Genomic DNA, 19,068 nt, shown 5'->3' with positions numbered 1-19,068 from the left:
CCCCAAAATATTTCATCTTCAGACCCTGCTATTAGCCACAGTCAGCTCTTGTTGGCTATTATTATTAAAATGTCCTTGTGATAATAGGGCCGGTGCAATTGGCAGTTTATAGGCGTGAGAAGATGGATGATAAATGCCAATCCACTCGAACTGGCAGCCTTCTCCTTCCGCTTTTTGGTTTTTTCTTGGAATGAAAGCTCACACTTCTGGAGGCTGGACGTCTCCAAGTTGGCTTCTCCCGAGGTCTCCCTGTGTGGCTTGCAGATGGCTGCCTTCTCGCTGTGTCCCTGAGTGGTCTTCCCTCTGGGTGTGTCCGTGTCCGAACCTCCTCTTCTTAGAGGGGACGCCAGTCAGCGTGGATTGGGCCTATCCTGATGACCTTATTTTAACTTAATCACCTCTATAGTCACCTTCTGAGGTAATGGGGGTTCGGGCTTCAGTGTATGAATCGACGGGGGCCTCAACTGAGCCCATAACAGGCCCCAAACCCTAGGCCCTCAGAAGGCCAGCGTCATCAAAGGCTCCCAGGCTCCTTCAGATCAGCCTGTAATGCTAAGTAGTGCTATTGAGGGGAGCCAGAACCTTAAAGTGCTCCCACCCCGGAAAGGACGGCAGCCGGTCCTGCCCTGAGAGGCCCCACTCTGATTAAAGTGCTGCCAGTATTTTCCATTCTGCTGTGCGGTGAATGTTTAATATCCACCGAGCTGGCCTCCATCCGTGCTGAGCCCCCCACCTGGGTGGTTCCTGTTACCGGTAAAGCTACAGCACGACCTTGACTCCCCACAGAAAGCCAAAACACACCAGGCAGCGCTGGGACTTGGTTGCCATTCCAGCAAGTGCTCCTATATGCCCTTCTCTGTGCTGGGACCGTGACACAAGATGCTGGCCTCCATGTCACTCTCGAGAAGTGAATCGTCCCCCCCTGTACACATCGAGTAAGCTGGGCTCAGGGATGGTAAGCGACTTATTCAAGGTCACACAGCTTGTTACGGCAGAGCCAGGATTCCAACTCCAGACATTACGATGAGAAAGCCCCTGGAGTGTTTTTTCCATTAGTTTCATGTCAACGCGATCTCAGCTGGAAAGGACTTGAGAAGCTGCTCAACCCAATTCTTTAATTTTGCAGGAGAGAGCAAGAGGACATGAGCCCACAAGCAATCGAGAGAGTGCTCTGGTGTCTCTTCTAAGGGCGCTAATCCTATCATGAGGGCTCCATCCTCAGGACCAATCACCTCCCAAAGGCCCCATCTCCAGACGCCATCACACTGAGGATTGGGATTTCATCATAAGAATGTGAGATAAGGGGCGCCTGGGTGGCTTGGTCACGTAAGTGTCCGACTTCTGCTCAGGTCATGATCTCGAGGTTCCTGGGTTTGAACCCCGCATCGGGCTCTGTGCTGACAGCTCGGAGCCTGGAGCCTGAGAGCCTGCTTTGGATTTTCGGTCTCCTTTTCTCTCTGCCCCTCCCCTGCTTGCACTCTGTCTCTCTCTCTTTCTCCAAAAAATAAACATTAAAGAATCTGGGGTTGGGTGGATGTAGACATTTAGTTCGTAATCCTTAGGATCCCCGAGATGAAAGAAACTCTGAACAAGCATCCCAAGCATCAAGGTAGTGGGGTCCTCTATTCTGGCCCCATCCTCACCAGGCATTTGGCAGAGAATGTAGTCACACTACCTCCAGAAGTCTCTGCACTTACCCTGCAAGTCCCTCTTGCTGAAGCGGTTGAGCATTGAGTGCCCCGTAGCTCCAGTCTTAGGGACATTCGCCTCCTCTTTGGGAAGTGTGTCCTACTACAAAAGCCACACTGTAAGAGGAGCAGCCCTCAACAGGAGGATGTCCACAAAGGAGAAGCACGTCAACAGCAGGCCAGCCTAGGACTGGGTAGTGGAACACGGAACATGCAGCTGGGGGGAAAGAAGGATCAGAGGGGTCAGGAGGGTGTTTTTCAAGCATCAAGAAGAAGAGCAGGAGCTTCCTACTCAGATAGGTACTAAAGGACAGGATGAGGACCAATGGTCAGAAGAACAGAGAAAATGGTTTGGGTTCAATCACAGAAAGATCTTTGTTAACTATCAGAGCTACTTCCAAACGTACTGGCCTACGAGACGTTTCAGAGAGGCAATGGCCGTCAGCCCAGGATATTTTAGGGATAATCCGGGCATGCAACCAGGGAAAAACAAAAGGATCCCCCCAAAGTCCTCCTCAATGAGGAAATTTTATGGTTCTGTGTTTTTCTTGCACATAAGACATACCACATGACATGGAGGGGAAAGAAGGCAAGATTCAGAGTCAGAAAAACTAGATTCGAAAGCTGATTCCTCCCTGTGATGGCAAAGGCACTGTAGCAGGAGTGAGCAGTTCTCCCCAAGTTTATCTTCTGCCCCTTTTCATAGAACTAGAATCCCCAATTTTTACCTGGAAATGTGATTGTCTGGAGCAAAGGCTACGTCTCCCAGCCTTCTTTGCAGTTAGGTGACTAAATTCTAGAGTGAAAGCAGAAGTGGTGAGTGCAACGTTCGGGAAGTGTCCTTAAAGAGAAACAGCATGCTTTCTTCCTCCTTCCTATTCTTCATTCGTAATTCCGTTCTGCTGCCTGGAATGTAAATGTGATGGATGGCGCTCCAGCCGCCACCTTGGAGCATGAAGGTGAAGGACTACATCTCAGGTTTGGCAAAGCAACAGATGGATCTCTGGCCCCTATGACTTTGTGGAACAGAACGGCGTGTCCCTCAACTCTCATGGGAAAGACAAGAAAATTTTCATTTTGTTTCAGTCACAGCTATTTTGAGTCTCTGTATCTAATCTTGACAGAAGCAGGTGCCCACTCTGGGGCTTTCTGAGCCTCAGCGGGTAACGTCATCAGTATAATGGGAATCGAACACTCACTGCACAGACCTCCTAATAAGCTTGGGCAGATAAACATGTTGGTGTTTGTGAAGGTACTGAGGAAATGAGACAGAATTACAAAAATGTGCATCGTTATTGGCCCTCAGTGCTATACTGCCCAAACCTTTGTGGTAAGGATGTCAGAGGAATTTTTACTTCACAATCGGCAAAGGCTGGGGTGCGGGGAGGGTCCTTTCTGGACTGTTGACTCGCGGGAGAAGCTCTTCTCTTGGGTTCAATGGTAGGACCTGCAGGAACCCACACAGCAGAGATAGAAGACAGCCAACTCACTTCACCTTGGAGAGAGGAAGGGCAGGTCTTGCTGGGGGGGGGTCTCCCAAAGCACTGGGAATATGTGTTATGCAAGGGCATGGGGGGGTGCAGGACAGAAGCCTTACACTGACCACAGCGGGGCAACACCGCCGGGACCTGCAGATTGTGAAACAGCCAGAAGTGCCCCGTCGACCTTGACGGAGACTGTGCACCCTCCCCCCACCCCCCACCCCGCCTGGGTGAGCAGCACAGTGACCCCGGCTCCACATCAGGCTGGTTCAACACTGCCGCAGGTTGAGCAGTTCATCTGGGTAGGGGCCCACGTTCTGGTGTTCAGAACCCCACTATGGGCCCAGCTTATAGTGGTTTGTTTTTTTTAATGCTTTATTTATTTTTTGAGAGTGAGAGAGAGTACAAGGAGGGGAGAGGCAGAGAGAGACAGGGGATCGAAGATCGGAGGCGGGCTTTGCACTGACAGGCTGACAGCAGCGAGCCCGATGTGGAGTTCGAACCCATGAACCGTGAGGTTATGGCCTGAGCAGAACTGGGACGCTCAGTCAACTGAGCCACCCAGGTGCCTCGGTCATAAGGGTTCTTTGAGCTCTGGCCCAGGCGGATCAAACCCAGAGAAAGGAATCCCATCATGAATAGAGATGCTGAGTACCGACGTGGCCCCCGAGGCAAGTGTCACGGGCTTGGCTGGACCTCCTTCTTACCTCCTCATGCCTGGTACAGTCCTGGGCACACAGGAAGTCCTCTGGCAGCTGTTTCCAGAGGCGCCTGGGTGGCTCAGTCAGCTAAGCATCCCACTTCAGCTCAGGTCATGATCTCACAGTTTGTGAGGTCAAGTCCCATGTCGGGCTCTGTGCTGACAGCTCAGAGCCTGGGGCCTGCTTCGGATTCTGTGTCTCCCTCTCTCTCTGCCCCTGCCCTGCTCACGTTCTGTCTCTCTCTCAAAACAAATACATCAACTTAAAAAAAAAAAAGATGAGTGAGTGAGCAGAGTCTGCTCCTTGCTGGTGGGCTCGCCTGGCTCTGCAGCCCAGCCACACTTTCAGGAGCCCTGCCTCTCAGGCCCTGAGGAAGCGCCGGTCTGAGGGCAGAGGTCCGTCCCCATGGGGCCAGCTAAGGTGTGGCCAACAGGACCGGCTGCCCTGGTCATGTGGCCGGAAGGGCCACACGGGGTGCAGCAGACACTGGTGGTGCCCTGCCCTTATCCCAACAGTACTACTCATTCTAGTATGTGCCAACCACCACGGATTGAAAAGTCCCTGCCGCTTGCCCTCTGCCAAGGGCTTTCTCTGGGCGGTGAGTGAGGCAGGCTGGAAACACAAAATATACAATCTCCCGGGAGCAGCCCTCAGTCAAGGACAAACAGGAGTTGCTGGAGGCTTATCCTAGCAGCCTCGGCCCTCGGTGGGGCCAGTTCTGAGTGCCGTGTCTCCCAGACATCCCCGGTCAGGGGACAGTGCAACCTGCCCCTTAACACGCTCTGTCTTGGCTTCCTTCTCTTCCCTGTCCCGCTTCCCCAGTGCCCTAGAGGTGTTTCCTGGGACCACCTGCCAATACTCGATCTGCACTCATGTCTTTGTCCCGGGATCCGCATCCCTGAAGCCCCGACAGGCTGAGAGTGTGATTAAGACAGGGGCCCGGTCAGCAGCCAGGCCTGGCAGCCCGGGAAGGGTGAGGAAAGAGGGTACGGTTCCAGGCTCGCTGAAGGGTGGCAGTCTCAGCCCAGCACCAAGGAAACCCGGGAGGGAGCCCCCAGCCCTCATGGACTCGGAGCTTCTGGAAGATAGGGCCCCGATCCGCCCCATCCGTCCCCCGAGCCCAGTGCCTGACATGAAAGACGGTGCTCCGCAAATGGAAGTGAATGGACTGGAGGCCAATATCAGGAACCCTTCCAGTTCCCCATGTGACCGTTCTGTGCTGGTTGCCCGGCCCCTGCCAAAGCGCGTTATTTATTCACGCACCCATGCTTTTATAAACGCGCACCGACGTGCCCGCGCCTGCCACGTGAGAGGTGCTGAGCAAGCTGCAGCTTCTCCTCTCTGCTACCTTCGCCTACCTTCTTTGATCGGTAATTGATCATTCTTTGCACTTATTTTTTTAATGTTTTATTTATTTTTGAGAGAGAGAGAGAGCAGGGGAGGGTCAGAGAGAGAGGGAGACACAGAATCTGAAGCAGGCTCCAGGCTCTAAGCTAGATGTCAGCACAGAGCCCGATGCAGGGCTCGAACCCATGAACCATGAGATTATGCCCTGAACCGAAGCCAGACCCTCAACCGACTGAGCCACCCAGGTGCCCCAATTCTTTATATTAAAAAAAGTTTTTATTTTTCTTTATTTTTTTTTACTTTAAATCCAAGTTACTTAACATATAGTGTAGTATTGGTTTCAGTAGAATTTAGTGATTCATCACTTACATAGGACACCCGGTGCTCATCAGAAGTGCCCTCCTTAATGCCGCCCACCCTCCATCTAGCCCATCCCCCACCCACCTCCCTCCACCAATCCTGTTTGTTCTCTCTAGTTAAGAGTCTCTTATGGTTTGCTTCCCTCTCTGTTTTTATCTTATTTTTCTGTCCCTACCCCTATGGTCATCTGTTGTGTTTATTAAATTCCACATATGAGTGAAGTCATATGACATTTGTGTTTCTCTGACTGACTTACTTCACTTAGCATAATACATTCTAGTTCCATCCATGTTGGTGCAAATGGCAAGACTGCATTCTTTGTGATCGCCTAGTAGTATTTTATTGTGTGTACACACCACATCTTTTGTATCCATTCATCAGTTGATGGACGTTTGTACCCTCTCCATAATTTGGCTATTGTAGATAGTGGATAATTGTTTGCATTTTATTTATTTTTAAACATTTATTAATTTTATTTTTTAATATTTATTTTTGAGAGAGAGAGAGAGAGACAGAGACACAGCATGAGCGGGGGAGGGGCAGAGAGAGAGGGAGACAGAATCCGAAGCAGGCTCCAGGCTCTGAGCTGTTAGCACAGAGCTTGACACGGGGCTTGACCCCATGAAGCATAAGATCATGACCTGAGTCAAAATCGGGTCCCCAACCGACCAAGCCCCCCAGGCCCCTCAAGTCTTTGCATTTTAAGAGGCTATGAGGGGTGCCTGGCTGACTCAGTGGGTGGAGCATGGGACACTTGATCTCAGGGTTGTGAGTTCAAGCCCCAGATTGGGCAAGGAGCCTACCTTAAAAAAAAAAAAAAAGGCTATGAAAGGTAGTACATTTCTTCAAAGAGAAAAGACTTTCTAATGATGAGTGGACAATGACAGTTGTTGATATTTTGAAAAAGAGCCAGGAAGCCCTAAAGTCATTTCTCTTAAGTGGAGTAATGTGCTCCATGTCAGGTTAATGGGCAGTGGGTCCAGCGTGCAGAGCCCACCCCCAGTGGCCACACACACGTACGAACCGCTGGACTCGGTTTCCCACACTCTGTCTACAAACATGTGCACACACGCCCTTATAGTCATACACACAAAGACACACACCTGAATGTCAACACTCCCACAGGCCTGCTGTGTGCACACAAGGGCCATCCTTCCCCCCCCCCCCGCCCCCCACCCCCGCCCCCACCACCTGCCTCAGCTGGCTTGAGACTAGTCCACATTGAAAATCCAGCCGCTGTGTGATTGACAGGCCAGCCAGTAGCTTCATTCGGTTGGAATCAAGACGCCATTACCATGGCGACCGCAGTCCCTTGCAGCTCTGTTATCTTCCAAGCTCCTAGGAGTTGAGTGTGACACCTGGGAGACTTTCCTTCTGGAAGCCACTCCTTCCTCCAGGAGTGGCTTTTAATTTTTCCCGGGGGCCATGCTTCTTTAGAGTAAATTGACATTACACCTCGCTCTGACTCTCCCTCTGCTAATGATGCAAGAGGTTTTAAGGAGAGTTCTTGTGCTTTAATCAAGCCTGTGGTCTCCTGGAACTTTCCAGCTACTCTCCTGGGGTGTCTGATGTCATGCCTGCCAAAGGGAGTAAGAAATCCAGCCCTTTCTTCACAGGTCACCCTATCAGAGGGCTGTGATAATGGACTCTCTGAGCGGGCAGGGCGTGGCACTCAGTGGGGCACATGGTTCAGATCCCATCACGCCCCCCCACCCCCGCCTCAAGACCATGGGACTCATTCCTCCAGCTACCGGGGTGTCAGCTGCTGACAGCTCTCAACTGATTCCTTCTCCAGAAAGTGCCAGAGAGAGCTGCCTCACTCAAAGTCATGCTCTTCTCCCTGGCGGAGACCACAGTCCATGACCGGCCAGTGGGGTGCCAATGTTGCAGGATTTTTTACCACAATACCAGGGATTCGTTGTCTCGACGCTTCCAAGAATGAAGAGGTGGACACAAAATGAGCAGCAGGCAAAAGTTTATTAGCATATAAGATTAGAAAGGAAGAATAGTAGGAAAGCTCTCTTTACAGAGAGGGGACATTAAGGGAGGGTCCTTGTTTCATAAGGGTCTGGTCAGCCCTCCCCCTTCCCTTTCCCCTAGTTCCTTCTCAGGTCCTACCCTTATTGGCTTGATAGCTTCGGGTGCTGGGTTGTCTGTTCCTGATTGGCCCATTCCCATTGTATGAGGGGTGGTCTGTGGCCATAGTGAGGTCTTTGGTCAAATGCCTAAGGGAAACCTGAGGGACAGTAGGTGGTGTCTGTTAAAATCATAAGAGGAACCTTATGCCCGAGGGGGTTTGCTGTGGTCAGATACTCCCAGCATTGTTCCAAAATAGGGGTTTTTCCTCCACCCAACGATCTCAGTCCTAACCTTGCCCTCTCTGCCCACTCAATCCTATCTTCCCCCATCATACAAAGGCTCATCCCCTCCCCTCAACTCTGGAAGGGCCATACCAGTTCGAAGACTCCCAGGGGATCATGGGAGCATCACAGTTCCGCCCCTCTACTCAATCCTGCTTCCCTACGTCTCTTACAGATGCTGACCCTAGAGGCACCCCCTCAGAAACCATCTGCACAGATCTCCATCTCAGAGCCTGTCTCCAGGCAACCCAACCCAAGACAAAGGGTCTGGAGCTCATCTTGCACTGCCCGTCCCTTGACAGATGGGGAAACTGAGGCCCAGAGAGGGGCTGGGTACCCTTAAGGTCACTCGGGGAGTTAATGTGAAATTGAGTTGCCTGATCCAGACTCATAGCATTGGAATAGACTCTAAAGATCCCATAATCTAAGCACAAAGAAAGGCAGTCAAGAAGCTGTTGGGTAATTCTCACAGCACGGATGGCAGTGGGGATGGAATCGCCACATTGCCCTGCCACCCTGGGAACTCAGTCTTGCTGTAGCTACAACCACCAGCGAGCAGATTTCCTGTGGTCCCCACCTCTAGGCATCAGGAGTCGCCAATTAAAAGTTCCCATGGGTGCCTAGATGGGGTGCCCATGTACCAGCCCAAGGAAGGCTCGAGAAGCAGGACTGGTAGAGTGAGCCAGATTGGACTGGTGGCTCTCAACGCCACCTGCACAGTTTCTTAATATTGTATATATATGTTTTAAGTTTATATATTTATTTTTTGAAGAGTGGGGGGGCAGAGAGAGAGGGGAGAAAAAGAATCCCAAGCAGGCTCCACACCGTCAGCACGGAGCCTGATGCGGGGCTTGAACCCAGGAACTGTGAGACCATGACCTGAGCTGAAATCAAGAGTCGGACGCTTAACGGACTGAGTCACCCAGGCGTTAAGATCCCAATGCCCAGGCCATAGCACAGGCCACAGACCAATTAAATCAGAATTTCAGGAGATAGGATCCAGGCATTGGTATGTTTTTAAGCTATTAGGTTGTGATCAAAAGTTGAGACCAGTGTGGTAGGGAAAACCAATGATGAGAGATCTGAGGAATCTCTCCTTTCAGCCTCTTGTGGTTTCAGATATGGTTTGGTCGAGGAAGCAGAACTACTGTGAGTGAAACAAAATAAGGGTTTATTGTGGGATTGGGCCTGATGATTGTGGGAGCTGATTAAGCGGCCCTAAGACTGGTGACCTGCGTCTGAGGGAAGGCTGAAGGGCCTGAGAGCCTGAGGGCCGGAGGGCAGCAGGCCCAGCAGTTGGGATGAAAACAGTGCACATTGTAGCAGTTACCTATTGCTGGGTAACAAATCATGACAAAAACATGCTGACTTGAAAGACAATTTATTGTCTCGCAGCTTCTGAGGGTCAGGAATGGAGGGGCTGAGTTGAGCGGCTCTGGTTCAGGATCTGTCATGGGCTTGCAGTCAAGGTGTCAGCCTGTGGTCACTGACAGCATAAACGGGGTTGAAACTCCTGCTTCCACGATGGCTCGCTCGCATATCTGCTGCTGGGTGACCTCAAGTGCCTTGCCGGCTGGGGGCCAAGGCCTCCAGTTCTTACCACATGGGCCTCTCTGTAGGAGTCCTCCGGACAAGTGATCTCAGAAAGAGAGAAGACAGTCTAAGATGGAATGTGCAACAGCGTGCTTTATAACCTAATTCAGGGGTGCCTGGGTGGCTCCATTGGTTAAGTGTCTGACTTTAAAAAAATTTTTTTTATGTTTTTTATTTATTTTTCAGAGACAGAGAGAGACAGTGTGAGCAGGGGAGGGTCAGAGAGAGAGAGAGAGAGATACAGAATCCAAAGTAGGCTCCAGGCTCTGAGCTGTCAGCGCAAAGCCTGATGCAGGACTCAAACCCACAAACCATGAGATCATGACCTGAGCTGAAGCCGGAAGCCGGACGCTTAACGGACTGAGCCACCCAGGCGCCCCAAGTGTCTGACTCTTGATGTCCGGCTCAGGTAGTGATCACAGGTCGTGAGATTAAGCCCCACGTGGGGCTCCTCGCTGAGTGTGGAGCCTGATTAAGATTCTTTCTCCCTTGGTGCTCTTGAGTGGCTCAGTCCACTAAGCATCCAACTTAAGGTCCAGTCATGATCTCATGGTTTATGAGTTCGAGCCCTGGATTGGGCTGTCTGCTGTCAGCACAGAGCCTGCTTTGGATCCTCTGTCCCCCCACCTCTCTCCCCTTCCCTGCTCTCCCTTTCTCTCTCCCAAAAATAAATAAATAAACTTTTAAAAGTATACGAAATAAAAATGAAAAAAAGCAACAACAACGGATTCTTCCTCCCCCTTTCTGCCCCTCCTCTGCTTGCTTATGCAGATGCTCTCTCTCTCAAAAATAAAATAAATAAATAAATAAATAAATAAAACCTAATTCATAAGTGGCATCCCATTGTTATTATCCTACTTGCGTTGGCCACACATTAACTCAGTACAATGTAGAAGAAAGGACCAGAAGGCAAGACTCACTGGGGGCATCTTGGAGGCTGGTGTGGGGGAGAGCGGAGACAGGCCACAGTCCACATTTCACTGCCTCTAACCCCTAAGGCATGGGTCGTCTGCGAGAAGAGCGGGCACCCTGCCCCAGGACCTGGAGACGTCAAAGGAGATGATCCAGAAAAGGCTAAAGTAGCCATGGGCCTGGCTGTACCCTAAGGCCCAAAGGGTGAGCCAGCAGAGGGAGGCTGGCTAACTAAAAGCAGCTGCAGCATCACCTCTGCCTTCCAAATGCCACGCAAATTTCTCCTGCGCCCAGCCCTCACCTGGAACCCTGCGGGGAAGGGAATTCTGGGAAATGTAGTTCCAGTCTATCTAGGTGGTCACCGTGTAAAGTCACCAAAGGGCTGGCGTGTGTGTTGGGGGATGGATGCAGCAATGAAGGAGGTGCTCAGAAGGAGTTGTTTTTTTTTTTTCCTACTCCTCCCGGCTGGAGCCAGGGGGAGCAAAGCCAGCCATGGGTGGGCCAGAGTCTGATGGTGAGAACACAAGAGACCTCAGACTCCCCAGAACCTCAGGGAAACCCTGGCACCTGTTCCCTCTTGAGGCTCATGACAGGCCCACTGTGGATTGAGCCTCTTTCATTCTGTAGAGGGGAGGGAGCGGGGGAGGGATGGCAGATGGGTGATTTGAAAGCTGATTCCATCTCAGCTGGAGTGGACAATAATTTCTCCCTGCTTCACATCAATACCTCTAGACAGTCAGATGAAAAGCATGCTTTAATGGTCTGGTCACATCTAACAACATGGCCACTCATACTGTTAGCCTCATGTCTCTTGACTCCAAAATATCTCACACTAATGTTCCCCTGACAGGACAAAACGGCACACCAAAAAAAAGGTACAGAAGACCTGCCTGGTCTGTCATTTCAGAAACCCTAAAAATATTTCTCCCACTCGCCTATTCATGCCTGAGATTCCCACATCATAGCATTAACCCTCCAGACAAAAGCTTAAAATGTGCTTTAACACATATATAAGAAGGGTCGTGTTTTAGGCCATTATCAGCCATTTACATTCCTTAGTGCAAATGAAATCTGGAGAGGCATGTGACATAGGGGATAAGTGAGAGAGCATTAGACACTTGACAGGGACAGAGCCCTGTCCGTTGACAGGAATGGAGAGCCCTGAAAAGGTATTTTTTAATTTTTTAATTTACATCCCACTTAGTTAGCAGCTAGTGCAATAATGATTTCAGGAGTGGAATCCAGTGATTCATCCTGTACGTGTCACACCCAGTGCTCATCCCAACAAGTGTCCTCCTTAATGCCGCCCCGCCCATTTAGCCCATCCCCCCACTCACAATCGCTCCAGCAACCCTCAGATGGTTCTCTATATTAAAGAGTCTCTAATGTTTTGTCCCCCTTCCTGTTTTTATATTTTTGCTTCTCTTCCCTTATGTTCATCTGTTTTGTATCTTAAATTCCACATATGAGTGAAGCCACATGATATTTGTCTTTCTCTGACTGTCTAATTTCACTTAGCATAATACCCTCTAGTTCCATCCCTCTAGTTGCAAATGGCAAGATTTCATTCTTTTTGATTGCCAAGTGGTATTCCATTGTATATATATACCCCACCTTCTTTATCCATTCATCCGTCGATGGATATTTGGGCTCTTTCCATACTTTGGCTATTGTCAATAGTGCTGTTATAAACATCGGGGTGCATGTGCCCCTTGGAAACAGCACACCTGTATCCCTTGGATAATTACCTAGTAGTGCGATTGCTGGGTTGTAGGGTAGTTCTCTTTTTAATTTTTTGAGGAGCCTCCATACTGTTTTCCAGAGTGGCTGCACCAGTTTGCATTCCCATCAGCAGTGCACAACGGTTCCTCTTTCTCCGCATCCTCGCCAATATCTGTTGTTGCCTGAGTTGTTAATGTTAGCCACTCTGACGGGTGTGAGGTGGTAACTCACTGTGGTTTTGATTTGTACTTCCCCGACGATGAGTGATGTTGAGCATTTTTTCATGTGTCTGTTAGTCATCTGGATATTTTCTCTGGAAATGTGTCTATTCATGTCTTTTGCCCATTTCTTCACTGGATTATTTGTGGTTTTTGGGTGCTGAGCTTAAGTTCTTTATAGATTTTGGATACTAACCCTTATCTTATATGTCATTTACAAATATGTTTTCCCATTCCATTGGTTGCCTTTTAGTTTTGCTGATAGTTTCCTTCGCTGTGCAGAAGCTTTTTATTTTGATGAGGTCCCAGTAGTTCATTTTTGTTTTTGTTTCCCTTGCCTCCAGAGACGTGTTGCGTAAGAAGTTGCTGAAGCCGAGGTCAAAGAGGTTATTGCCTGCTTTCTCCTATAAGATTTTGATGGCTTCCTGTCTTACATTTAAGTCTTTCATTCATTTTGAGTTTATTTTTGTGTATGGTGTAAGAAAATGGTCTAGGTTCATTTTTCTGCATGTCGCTGTCCAGTTTTCCCAGCATTATTTGCTGAAGAGACTGTCTTTACTCCACAGGATATTCTTTCCTGTCAAAGATCATATAGTTGGCCATATGTTTGTGGGTCCATTTCTGGGCTCTCTTCTGTTCCATTGATCTGAGTGTATGTTTTTCTGTGCCAGTACCATACTGTCTTGATGAATCCAGCTTTGTAGTAGAGCTTGAAGTCCGGGATTGTGATGCCTCAAGCTTTGGTTTATTTTCCAAGATTGCTTTGGCTATTCAGAGTCTTTTCTGGTTCTGTCCAAATTTTAGGACCGTTTGTTTCAGCTCTGTGAGGAACACCGGTGTTATTTTGACCTGCTCCGTTTCCGACCTGGGCCGGTTCACCCCTCCTTAGGCAAACTGGTGGACCCCGCTCCCGGGAGGTCACCATATTGATGCCGAACTTAGTGCGAACACCCGATCGGCATAGCGCACTACAGCCCAGAACTCCTGGGCTCAAGCGACCCTCCTGCCTCAGCCTCCCGAGTAGCTGGGACTACAGGCGCGCGCCACCGCGCCCGGCAACACCGGTGTTATTTTGATGGGAATTGCATGGAATATATAGATTGCTTTGGGTAGTATCGACATTTCAACAGTATTTCTTCTTCCAATTGATGGGCATGGAATATTTTTCCATTTTTTGAATCTTCTTCAATTTTTTTCATAAGCTTTCTATAGTTTCAGTGCATAGATTTTCCACAGCTTTGGTTAGGTTTATTCCAAGGTATTTTATAGGTTTTGGTGCAATTGTAAATGAGATTGATTCCTTGATTTCTCTTTCGGTTGCTTCATTATTGGTGTATAAAAACACAACTGATTTCTATGCATTGATTTTATATCCTGCGACTTCATTGAATTCATGGGTCAGTTCTAGAAGAAATAACCTTATATATTCACCAACTCCTGTTTCATTTTCTTCTTTCTGGAGTCACAGAAAGAGTACGTTTCCCAGCCTCCCTTGAAGTTAAACTGAGGTCATGTGATAGGATTCTCGCCAAGGGGATGTAAGTGGAAATAATGCGAAGCACTTCTCCCAGACTTTGTCATTAAAAACATCTTGTGCACGGCGTCTGGGTGGCTTAGTCGGTTGGGCATCCGACTTTGGCTCAGGTCATCATCTCGCAGTCCATGAGTTCAGTCTGTGTCAGGCTCTGCACTGACAGCTCAGAGCCTAGAACCAGCTTCAGATCCTGTCTCCCCCTCTCTCTGCCCCTCTCCTGCTCGCACACTGTCACTCTCTAAAAAACAAAATGAAAACATAAAAAAATAAAATAAAATAAAAACATCGTGTGCAATCACATTCAGCAACAGCCAGAGAGGCCATATCAAAAGACGGCAAAATAGAAACATCTGAGATCCTAGACACAGCCCTGCCCAACTCATACTGGATTTTGCAACATATAAACCTTTGTTTGCTCAAGCCACTGAGATTTGGGGGCGAATTTGTTTCTGCAGCATAGTCTACTCTATGGTATTGGAAATAAGGGTTTGCCGAAATAAAAACCTAAACTATGAGGTCAGGCAGAAGGAAGTGAGGAATATGATATCAGCGGTTGATAAGATAGTGATGGATGTCATGTAGGACAAAATAATCAGTCATTTTTTTTTTTTCAAATAGTAAGTGATGGGAAGGGAAAGTCCTCTGAGTTGCAAAATGACTCAAAGTAAAGATAAGGGGCTCCTGGGTGGCTCAGGGGGTTAAGCGTCAGCTCAGGTCATGATTTCATGATTCATGAGTTTGAGCCCCACATTAGGCTCTATGCTGGTGATGTGGAGCCTGCCTGGGATTTTCTCTCTCTCTCTCTCTCTCTCTCTTTCTCTCTGCCCCTTCCTCACTTGCGTGCTCTCTCTCTCTCTCTCTCTCAAGTAAATAAACTTAAAAAAATGTTTTTAAAGATCAGACTAAAGGTGTGGCTTATAGATCTGCACAGGATCTTTCAGTCAGCCAAAGTATACATGGGTGTGTGCATGTGTGCGATACGTGCACTTGTGTGCTCACACATAGCTCGTCATCACCTGTATGTTCTAGCAACTGCTAATCTCTTTGCCCAAAAGGCCACAAATGCTAAAATGCAAGATTAAGCTTGCTTCTCCATCCTCAGTCCTCATCAAAAAAGAAGAGTGATAGATGGTTTAGATTTATTTATTCACTGCTCTAAAAAAGAGGGCCACCTGGGTCGATCAGTCAGTCGAGCGTCCAGCTCCTGATTTTGGTGCAGGTCACGGTCCCAAGGTCATGAGATCGAGCTCTGCATTGGGCTCCACACTGAGCATGGAGCTTGCTTAGGGTTCTTTCTCTTTCCCTCTCCCTCTCCCTGGCTCACGCTCTCTGTCTCTCTCTCTCTCTCTCTCTCTCTCAAAATAAAAAAAGCAAAATTAAAAAAACAATTAAAAAAAAAACCCCAAACACAAAAAACCAGTAAGAATTGATTCCCTGTAAAGGAAGTCAAGAGGGAAACAAGGAAGTAAAACTCATCCCTCGCCCCCACCAGCCTCACATCTGAAGCACCGGCCTAGTAAAGAAGCTTCCGAAATGTGTCTCCTCACGTGAAGGACGCCCCTACGCAAGCATCTACTGACTTACTTATATTGACTATTAGGAGCTTTTGCCAATTTTCCTGTGGGTGAAAAAGTGTACCAAATACACAGTGGTAAAGAGAGAAGGAACTTTCCAAAACACTAGGGGTGAAAAGAGGCAATGGTTTGATCCAGGCTGGAGATGAAGGAAAGAGACAGAAATGAGGGGATAGAGGACTAGAGAAGTATCTGTGAAAACCAAGAGACAAGGGGCACCTCAGTGGCTCAGCTGTTAAGCATCCAACTTCAGCTCAGGTCATGATCCTGTGGTTCATGAGTTCAAGCCCCACATGGGGCTCTGTGCTGTTAGTGTGGAGCCTGGAGTCTGCTTCAGATCCTCTGTCCTCGCCTCTCTCTGCCCCTCCCCTGCCTGTGCGCATATGCACACTCTCTCTCTCAAAAATATAAACATTAAAAAAAAAAAAAGAAAAGGGGCGTACCTGGGTGGCTCAGTTGGTTGAGTATCCAACTTCAGTTCACATTTTCTGAGTTCAAGCCCCGCATCGGGCTCTGTACTGACAGCTCAGAGCCTGGAGCCTGCTTCTGATCTGTGTCTCCCTCTCTCTCTCTCTGCACCTCCCCCGATCACCCTCTGTCTCTCTCTCTCTCTCTCTCTCGCTCTCTCTCTCTTTCTCTCTCTCTCTCTCAAAAATAAACATTAAAAAAAAAAAGAAAAGGAAAGGAAGAGGAAAAGAAAAAGAAAAGAAAGGAAAAGAAAACCAGGAGACAATCTTAGTGAAAAGGGCGCACTGAAAGGAGGTGTTAGAGCCACCGTCAGGCTATGTTAGCTCAAAGCCAAAGGCTGATCCCAGAGACAGTCTTCGTTGGGTTCCTGGACCCAATTTCCAATGCGTGTGTGTTGGAGGGAGGCTTCCCCATACATCTGGACACCAGCTGGGTGTCCTATAATTCCACTCAGTTCTGACACTGTCTAGCCCCGGGCGACCTGGGTGGCTCAGTCAGTTGAGACCGCATCAGGTTCCACAGGGGCTCAGGCCTACAAGCTTCCTCCCCTCCCACTTCAGATGACACTTGCTTCTTACCAACTGGCTACAAATTGGAAGTTCCCGTGACTTCCTCCTCCGAGGTGGCTCCCAGAACTCAGGGAAACATTTCCCTTACAGGATCACCGGTTTATTATGAAAGGATGGAACTCAGGAGCAGCCCGATGGAAGAGATGCCCAGGGTAGGGAAAACAGACCCGCCACTCTCCCCACATCTCCACGTGCTCACCAACCCTGAAGCTTTCTGAGCACCGTCCTTTTGGGGGTTTCTGGGAGGCTGCATTCCAGAGGCATGATTGATTAAATCTCTGGCCATTGGTGATTGAACTCCATCTCCAGTCCCCTCCACTCCTCAAAGGTTGGGGGCTGGGACTGAAATTTCCAACCCTCTATTCAAGGCTGGTTCCCCTGGCAACCAGCCCCCATCCTCAGGTAGAGGGTCCAAAAAGTCACCTCATTAGCATCACAAAAGGCTCTTGAAATCCCAAGGGATTTAGGAGTTCTGAACTGGGAAGAAGAACAAATACATATTTCTTATTATAAATCACAGTATCGCACAGGCAAAAAGGGCAGACTCTCCTACGTGGGGAAGATCACCGTGCTTGGTCATCTGCGTTCCAACTCAGTCCAGCCCTTGCAGAATTTTCTGCGTTTCAATGGAGGAACACGAGGTCTGGAGTCAAACGGTCCTACTTAAATCCAGTTTCATCTTGCACCCACTGTGTTACATAGGTAAGTCACTGAACCTCTCTGAGTCTCACACTGTCAAGTGGAATTAATAATACCCTCTCAAAGGGCCCTGGAAGAGTTCAATGAGACCAGGAGCATGAGGCATGGAGCAGGCACTCTCCTTCCCATCCCCCTCCTACCATGATATGTATCCAGAAAATCTCTAACAGCATTTGAAGGAGTTTGTGCCAAAGCAGCTGTGGGAGGCTGAATAATGCCACTCCTCAAAAAAAAAAAAAAAAAAAAAGGATATCAATAGCCTAGCCCCTGGCATCTTACCTTATATGGCCAAAAGTCCTTTCAGAAATTATTAAGTGGTTTGGAGATGAAGAGATTATTCCGGATTACATGGATGGACCTAGAAAATGCATCCTTATAACAGGCATCCTTGTAAGAAGGGAAAGTCAAGGGTGCCTGAATGGCTCAGCTGGTTAAGCATCCAACTTTGATTCAGATCATGACTCACAGTTTGTGGGTTCGAGCCCCGCGTCGGGCTCTGTGCTGACAGCTCAGAGCCTGGAGCCTGCTTCAGATTCTGTGTCTCCCTCTCTCTCTGCCTCTCCCCCACTCATGCTCCCTCTCTCTCTGTCTCTCAAAAATAAATAAACATTGAAGATAAAAGAAGAAGAAGGAGGAGGAGGAGGCAGAGGGAGATTACAGAGGCAGGGACTGGAGTGAAGGAAGCTGCAGCCACTGGGAGCTGGAAGAGGCAAGAAACAGAGTTCAAGACAACCTCTGGTCCCTTGAGTGGGGGCTGCAGACACCAGGGTCCGTCTAGCTAGTATTGCCCTGGATAGTCATTTATTTTTAATGTCTTATTTATTTTTCAAAAAGAGAGCATGAGCAGGGAAGGGGCAGAGAAAGAGAGAGGAGACAGAAGATCCTCAGCAGGCTCTGTACTGCCAGCACAGAGCCTGATGTGGGGCTTGAACTCACAAACCATGAGATCATGACCTAAGCTGAAGTTGGACACTTAACCGACTGAGGCACCCAGGGGCCCCTCCCTGACCCTGGGTGCTCATCTTGATGCTCTCCTACATCACCCCTCAGCCTTACTGGGAGGCATCCAGACAGGGAAATGAGGAAAAGCAGCCTCGTTTGCTTCCCTGCTTCTGGCACCATCTGCAGAGCCAGGCAGAGGGGCCCTGGAGTCGGGCACCTGAACAGGTCCCACACCCCGTCCCTGGCTACATCAAGGGGACCCAGGTGAGGACAGAACCTGCACAAGTCGAGCATGTGTCATCACCCTGCCAATGGTCACTTGCCCCAGCCTGGGACTCACAGCCCTCGCCCACTTCTCAGGGACGCCAGGAGTCCTACGGTTTGGAAAGAATGTAGCCGCAGAGGTGCTCAGCTGCACCAAACGCCCTGCTGACCATTTGGGCCCAGAAAAAGCAGTCATGTTGAAGATGAATTATACTGCTGCATATTCAACGTGGGCGCAGGAACGTATCAACCTCGAAGACCACAAGATTTCCATCTGCAGCACAACCAGACCCCCTAAGGTGGCCCCTCCCTGCTCCCAATCGGATTCCCCTTTAGGGGGTTCCTGTGGCTGGTCGGTGCATTCTCCACAATGCCAAGCTGCCAACCTTCCCTGAACCCCAGAGTGTTCAAGACCATCCACCGACAGAGGCCTGGGCCATATGGACACCCGTGAGTTGAACACCATTGACTGCTCAGCAAATGAGACAGATTCTGAAAGGAGGGGCGGGCACCAGGCCCTCCCAGACACTTGCCAGCTATGATCAAAGTCCATCTCAGTCCCAGGGCCCAGGAGTAGCCTGCCACCAAACTCATTTCTTCTAGCCATGGCGCACAGCTGGACTACATTTCCCAGTC

The sequence above is a fragment of the Suricata suricatta genome, chromosome X (genome assembly GCF_006229205.1).
Source record: "Suricata suricatta isolate VVHF042 chromosome X, meerkat_22Aug2017_6uvM2_HiC, whole genome shotgun sequence".
NCBI lineage: Eukaryota > Metazoa > Chordata > Mammalia > Carnivora > Herpestidae > Suricata > Suricata suricatta.
Note: the sequence above shows the minus strand (reverse complement) of the source record.